This window comes from Grampus griseus, assembly GCF_964374135.1.
Source record: "Grampus griseus genome assembly, chromosome: 13".
Taxonomy (NCBI): Eukaryota; Metazoa; Chordata; class Mammalia; order Artiodactyla; family Delphinidae; genus Grampus; species Grampus griseus.
This window is the reverse complement of record NC_139007.1, coordinates 62,581,945-62,590,040: the sequence shown is the minus strand read 5'-3', so window position 1 is coordinate 62,590,040 and position 8,096 is coordinate 62,581,945.

The window sequence follows — 8,096 nt, the reverse complement described above, 5'->3', positions numbered from 1 at the left end:
CTGTATCCTTTGTCTGCCATGAGTTACACATTTATAATTTCTTGCCTTTCACCCAAGTCTTACTACGTAGATGTTTAAAACGTTTATAAAGTCAAATTCATTTTTCCTTTCATTCTTAAGAAAACCCCCTTTCCCAAGAAGATAAAAATTTTCACCCATGTTCTCTTCTACTATTTGGGAGTCATTGTTTCATTCCTACTTTTAATTCTTTTATCCGTCTAGTTTCTTTTTTCTTTTCATATAAGGCATGAGATAGGGATTCAGCTTTATTATCTTGGTTTCTAGGGCTGCCATAATAATTACCACAAACTTGGGTGGCTTAAGACAACAGAAGTTTATTCCCTCACATTTCGGAGACTGGGCCAAGTTCTGTCTGACAGCTCCCTGGAAAGGTCCTTTCTTGCCTCTTACCAGCTTCTGGGGGTTGCTGGCAACACTTGGTGTTCCTTGACTTGTAGATGCATTGTTCTAATCTCTGCCTCTCTTGTCACATTCTTCCCTATGTGTCTCTGTGTCCAAGTCTCTCTTTATAAAAACACTAACCATTGGATTACGGCCCACTCTAATCCAGTAAAACCTCATTTTAATTTGATTAGATCTGCAAATAGGTTATTTCCACATAAGATCACAATCATAATTACGAAGGGTTATGACTTAACATATCTTTTAGGACACACAATTCAACTCATCATCTATTTTCCCCTTAGAAATTACTCAGTTGTCCCAACGCTACTTATTAAAACATCCAACTTTTCTGTGCTGATTTCAGATGTCAGATTTGTCATATGCTGATCCTCAGTATTCCCGGGACTGTTCATTGTTTTGTCTTGTATCCATACCACACTGTTTTAATTCTTACAGCTTTGTACTGGGGTTGTTTTACCTTGTGAGCCCCTCCTTAATACTTTGGGTCAGTGTTCACTGCTCATGTTTCTCGCAAATGATTGTTCTTTCAGGTGAGTGGTAGAAATTTTTCCCAAGTTTCCCCCAAAATTTGGAGGTCCTTTTGGGATTTTTATTAACCTGCATTGACTTTGTACAATGTTTAGGAATAACTAGCACTTTCCAAATTTGATGTTCTGCAAGAATGGAGTATTGAATATAGTATTTCTTTATTCAAGTCTTACATCCCTCATTAGAGTTTTATGCTTCCTACAGGTGTATGGCATTTCTTACATTTAGTCCTTGATATTTTGTATTGGTGATGGCAATATAATCTCGCATTATGACTTCTAAATGACGGTATGTAAGAAAACTATTGTTACAGATTGTTTTTCATCCAGCTAACATCTAAACTTTTCTTTTAATGAAGTTTCAGTTGATTGTCTGGTTTTCCCAGAATACAACTGTGTCGTCTATAAATAAGAATCATCTTGCCTTCTTGTTGCCAATAATGTACTTTGTATTTTATTCCCTTGTCTTCAAACTTTGATAAATTGGAATAGTCTGTTTCTCTAGAGCAACATACCTACTAAATTGGTCAAAAGCTGGTGACTGTGGGTAAATCACTTAGCCTCATGGGAGTTGGATTAAATTCTCTCTACCTTTGGCTCTAAGAATCAGTGTTTCCATTTACATTAACTAATAAGGGGATCCTCTTCCTGACACAGTTCTGATTCTTAAACTAATTTTTCCCCTAAATTACTACTGCTTTCCAAAAACTCGTGCCATTGCATCATCATTTCATGCCAAGTTAAATTGTCTAAGATTACTGCCTGTGTCACCTTTAGGATACTGGATTTTATGCCTAAGAAGAGTATAAATGGATGACTTAAATCATAAATCCCAGCTTCGTTTGTTCGGTGACTAGTTTATGAGGTGCAGGACTTACTCTACATTCTCCCCTTCTATGCCTCTATATTCTGGAGCTTGGACTCTTTTGGTCACTAGAGTTACCAGCTGGGAATGAATGAACAAACAAAAACACATGTATAATTATTGAACTGTTTTCAAAAATACCCACCTCGTCTCATCTTTACAACACCCTGTGAGGAGGAATTGCTGTCCGCATTTAAGGTGAGATTAAGAGACTTACCCAGTAAGTGGCGGAATGGGGATTCTGCTTCCAGTGCTTTCTCCAGTAGATCTCAGCTGCCGGCTGGTGGTTATGGCATAAATGTGTGGAATTATAGTCAGATGCTAAGAAAAGCTAGACAATTTGCAAAACTAACAAACAAAAAAACAGCTCTTTTTTTTAATGGATTTGTACCTGCTATTATTTTTTTTGTTTAGATACCATTCGTATGCAAATGGGCATAAATCTTTTTTTAAAATTCATTAATTAATTTATTTAATTTTTGGCAGCGTTGGGTCTTCGTTGCTGTGCGCAGGCTTTCTCTAGTTGCGGCGAGCAGGGGCCACTCTTTGTTGCTGTGCGCGGGCTTCTCATTGCGGTGGCTTCTCTTGTTGCTGAGCAACGGCTCTAGGCGTGCGGGCTTCAGTAGTTGTGGCACACAGGCTCAGTAGTTGTGGCCCACAGGTTTAGCTGCTCGACCAGGGATTGAACCCATGTCCCCTGCATTGGCAGGAGGATTCTTAACCACTGCACCACCAGGGAAGTCCAAAATCATCTCTTCGGTTTTTTAAGAGTACCAATCTTCACGTTCCATAACAGGGTGCTAAACTCAGTGAACTGATTTTACCTCAACAGTTCCACCTGTGTTATGCCATCTATAGAACTGTTCTTTTCCATCATTTCCAGTGTTGTCGTGCAGGGCTGCATGGAACCAGATATGACTCTCTCCAGATCTGTAGGGATCCTCTGTTCCACATAGCAGGATTCCCACTTGACTCCTGCTGAATGTTTGGGAAACATTACTACAGCTGTCCCCACACACCCAGCCTGCAGGTAGGACTCATGTTTATCAAGTCTCTGTTATAAGCAGATGTTTGGCAAATTTCTCTTACTGATCCCCTAGAGACCTGGTGAGTATTACACATTTTTTTCCAAGTGAGGAAACTGAGGCACAGGAAAGCTAAAGTTGTTAGGTAAACTAGAAATCACAGAGATATGCCTTGGGAATATAATAGGAGCTCAGAATGTAAATGAAACTTTGAGGACAGCAGGGCTGAGGCCTTGTGCAGCTAGGGCATGGGGACAGGTGCAGCTCAGAGGCTAAGTCAGCCAAGCGCTGGGATATGGGAGACAGGAGCCCAGCGTGACCTTGAGCAGGTCCCTCTGCGGGAGTCTGTGGGGCTGAGGGAAGGACACATCCCTTCCCCCAGGGATTGGGGGAAGGCAGACGGCCTCTGCAGTTATGAAGGTGGAGTCCCTATTTTGGGGCATATGGGATGTTTAAAAGAGTCCAGAGACCCCAGTAATCAAAACTTAGTCAGTGTTCTGGGTTTGTCTGGGCACTTGGGGGAGGGGGATAAAAATGGCATCCTATAGGACTTTGAGCACCAGAATGGGGACCCCGCTGCAAACGAATGAATCTTAGAGAAATGTATTTTGAGACTCAAACTCGAGTTTCACTTATCTCCGAAGTCCAGGCTTTATCCACTGTGGTCTGATGTCTCTAGCTTCCTATGTAAACAAAGGGACACTAAACCTTCCACTTGTCTTTGAGTATACGTTATTCTTTAACTTTGACAACAGGCACCTACCTCCAGGTACAGCCTTCAGTGAAGCTGTAAATACACTGGAATAAGTTACGATGGTTACTCATGATGCTATAGTAAAATAGTACATAAAGTACTATTTTAGTACTTAGTATAATAAAATAGTACATAAAGTACTTTATGTAAAATAGTACATAAAGGCATTATTTTAAAATAGTACATAAAGGCATTTACATAAAGGTACTTTCCTTACTCTCAGGTTTATGAGGATTAAAAAAAATTTTTTAGAAGCTCAGTGTCCATCTTGTTGTATTGCCTGGATGTTTTACCTTTGCTCATGAATAATAAATGAACACTAATCTGTTTCTCTGCCCTTCAACTCCCAGAAAGCAAAACAATAGGAAAGGGGATTTCCAAATTGCAAATGGTTGCCAAAGTCAGCGTATTTTTCTTCCCTGGGAATCATGAAAACACAACAATGAGAACTGAAGTGAAAAACTTCTCCACTTGGAAGGTTTGTTTTTAATTCTCTCTGTAAAAACCCTTGGGTCAGAAAAAGTAATCTAAAGTGCAGAATTGTTAAAGAAATAGAGAAAAAAAATTACATTTCAGAGCCAAAGGGAGAGCCTGTGGGATACATTCCAGAGTAAATTCCTAGTGTAAGTACTTGTACTGATATAAAATAAAATAAAGAATTATAAATAAATAAATAAATATTTATATAATATATATATTATATATAATATATATTATATATATAATATATATATAAAATAAAATAAAGAATAAAACCAATGAAATAAACATCTGACAAAAGGAGTTTTTCGTAAAAAAAAGAAAAACAGATTAAATAGAAGAAAGATAGAAGAAAGGAATTTTAAAAGGTAAAAGGAGATATGAATGAAACATTAAATTTTTAAAAAGCAGAATATATAACTAATCATAAAATCTGGTTCCTTGAAAAAAATTTAAAGATAAATAACTAGCTAACCTAACTAAAAATAAGAAAACAAGGGAGAAAATATCACTACTTAACGTAGGAAATTATAATAGGGAAACTACAGAAACGGAAATTGCATACATCATAAGGGAATAATTTGCTCAACTCTCTGCAAATACATTTAAAAGCATAAATGAAGTGCACACTCTTCTAAAGAAAATATAATTTGTAGACTTTTCTGAAGAGAATAAGGACCACGTAGCCCTTCATTACCGAGAAAGGATGAAGAAGATGATGTTGGCCCCCTGTGGGTGGGCTCTGCTGGCTTGTTCAGCACTGGATGCCTAACCTGGGGCCTGGCACACAGCACATGCTCAGTAAAGATTTGTTTGAGTGAATAAAGAAAGGAATGAATGGTCAAATCTTTCTTTATGGAATCAACATTACAAGTGAAAACAACACATGATTTTATAATAAACCTCATACCCTGAGGGCAGGGAGATCTGACTGCACCCCTCACTGTGTCCCTGCACGCTACAGAGCCTAGTCAGGTTCTCCTAGCCTCTCTGTGTCTCAGTTTCTTCATCTGTAACATCAGGATAATAATACAGACCTCCTGGGCTTGTTGTGATGATTAAGTAAGATAATGTATGAAAATGGGACTTCCCTGGTGGTCCAGTGGGCTAGACTCCTTGCTCCCAATGCAAGGGGGCCGGGTTCAATCCCTGGTCGGGGAACTAGATCCTGCATGCATGCCGCAACTAAGAAGCCCACATGCTGTGACTAAGGATCCCGCATGCCACAACTAAGACCTGGCACAGTCAAAATAAATAAATAAATTCATTCATTAACTTTAAAAACAGATAATGTACGAAAAGAATCCACCAATTTTATAAAGATGACATCTTGTAGATAAGCTTAAAATTTTTTTCTTTTGTTATGAAAATTTTCAAATATATACAAAAGTACAGAGTATAATGAACCCCCGTGCACCCAATACCCAGTTTCAATAATTATCAGCTCATGGCTGGTCATCCCCTTCCCCAAACACTTGGATTATTTTGAAGCACATCCCCGACATTATGTCATGTCATCTATAATACTTCAATATCTATTTCTAAAACAATAATAATAACCAAAATCCCATATCACACTTAAAAATAAATTAATAATGATTCCTTAATTAGATGAATTGTTGGTCGGCTGGAAGCCACAGGAGAAAAGAAGAGAATCGAGTCGGTCCAAGGCAGGGCTTTAGGTAAGTTCTCTCCAGATCCAACATGATAGAGGCATCCACTGTCACTGTCAAGGCGGTCTCTTTGTGCTGAGGGTCTGATGGCTGGGGGTTGGGTGTGGGGGCGAGCTAGAGGGGAGGGGAGGGAATAAGTTTGAAGCCAGCATTTCATGCCTGAAGAAAAGTAAAGCAAGGGTCTCCCATTATCTGTAATTTTCTTACTTCCCAAAACAAATCTCATTTCATTTGAAACAATTCTGTACAAATTCTTCTGCTTCCAAATTGGTGAGATTTTAGAATTGAATTGTATCTTTTCATTACCTTGAGTCACAGTTGGTAGTGTGGCTTTTATGCAGACTCTGATATCACACAGTGAGCTCATTTAAGGATGACAAGACTAGTTTAGTTTCTGAAATTTTTTTTAAAGATTTTTTGATGTGGACCATTGTTTAAACTATTTATTGAATTTTGTTACAGTACTGCTTCTGTTTTATGTTTTGTTTTTTTGGCCCCGAGACATGTGGGATCCTAGCTCGCTGAGCAGGGGTTGAAGCCTCACCCCGTGCATTGGAAGGTGAAGTCCTAACCACTGAATCACCAGGGAAGTCCCTGGTTTCTGAAATTTAACATAGCACAGAAGCTCACACATCTCTGAGAGAATTCAGTTCTTAGAATATTTGAGGCTCTGATCTCTTTCCCCTATTTCCCCTTATTTGTTCTACAATATCAGGAACCCAGTGGAAACCCCAATTTCCTTCTCTGCTGCTACTTATTAAACCTTAAATTAAGATATTTTCTTTTTTTCTTAACTGGAATTTGAAGCAATTTGGTTGCTCCAAAACATAAGCTATTGGCATTAAAGATATTGAACATCGATAGTTCAAACCCAGATTTCTATTCCCCATTTAAAACCAAGGTGAATGAAAAGTCTAGAGTTCAGTGGCTAACATGAGCAAGGAGATGAAGGACGATGCTGAGGAGGTAGGAGACAAGGAGTCCCCAGAAGGGGCAAAGGGCACCTAAGATAGGCTGCTTGTTTCTTCTTTGAAAGCCTAAGCCAGCTTAGAAGCAATGGAAACTTCACCTGGAGGAGATAAGGAGTTTGGATTCAGAAGTCTGACCCAGCACAACGGCACTGGGAAACACCCTCCATCCTGCTGGGGAAGTATGCCTACTTCCCCCTTTAGAAGTCTGGTTTGGGTAGGTAGGGCAATGTCTATTTTATTTGCTGCTGCATCCTTGCTGCTGAGAACAATGCCTAGCACGTGGTAGGGCGGCAAATATATGTTCTTGACTTAATTAATTAATACTTAAATAATTATCGATTAATTAGTACTGCTCAGCAGCCTTCACTATTCCTTACTAAAGGGGCTATTCTACCAAGAACTTGAAAGTTTGACTACCCAAGAGGAAAAAGAAACCAACATATATTTCTTCTTTTGACCCAAAAAGCCCCTTTAAAACAATCTTTATGACTTTCTTGTGCTTTAATGTATAATTTTAGTGTCTCTAAAATCATGTGGTAAAAAAAATTCTTTTGGTAATAGAACTGATGTAATGAATCATGGGCAAAGAACAGATGACCTAGTTTGATTAGATAAGAAGATAGGACAAAGATTTAATGTAGTTCAAAATGAACATTGCCCCCGCATTCATCCTTTTAAGGGATTACTTGGTTTGACGGGCTCAAAATCTTTATCAGCTAGGTTGCTGGAAACCGAGGGCAGGAATGGAAAAGGAAGAAGCATGAGCTGAGTGGGGCCCATTGACCGGGGCGGCTGTGGAGTGTGGGAGGGAGCCCTGCAGAGAGGCTGAGGGGGCAGAGGGTATGAGGTCTACACCAGGGAGGTTATTCGAGGAGCTTCCATGAAAGCAAGAAAAGGAAGAATCAACCAGAGACCCCACCTGCTTGAACCGCTGCCAGGGGCCCTGATCATTGCAACTGCCAAGCCCTTTACTCAGAATCACCCTGGCAGCCCCTCTGCCCTCTCTGCCAGAATCCCCGAAGGCCTCCTTCACTCACCTGCGAGCATCTTGCATAATTCCTCACCCTACCTGCCCTCTGGGCCACTCATCCTCAGTGTTTTGCCTTTTCTCAGCTAGCAAAGCTCCCAAAAAAACAAGCGTCCACATCAAAGTGACTTAACAGCAAATGTTTTCTGAAATGATTCTTCATACTTATTACCCCCAAATTATAATACAATATAATTTATGAACGAAATGAAATTGTATTTGCTTCAAGAACCATGGTTACAACCAAAAAGGGGATGTTGAGTGGGACGATTCGAGTTTCCTCTCCTGTCCAGAGCTGTCCTCCCCTTGAGGGGAACGCCGGTCGCCTGACCAGTCTCACTCGCAACC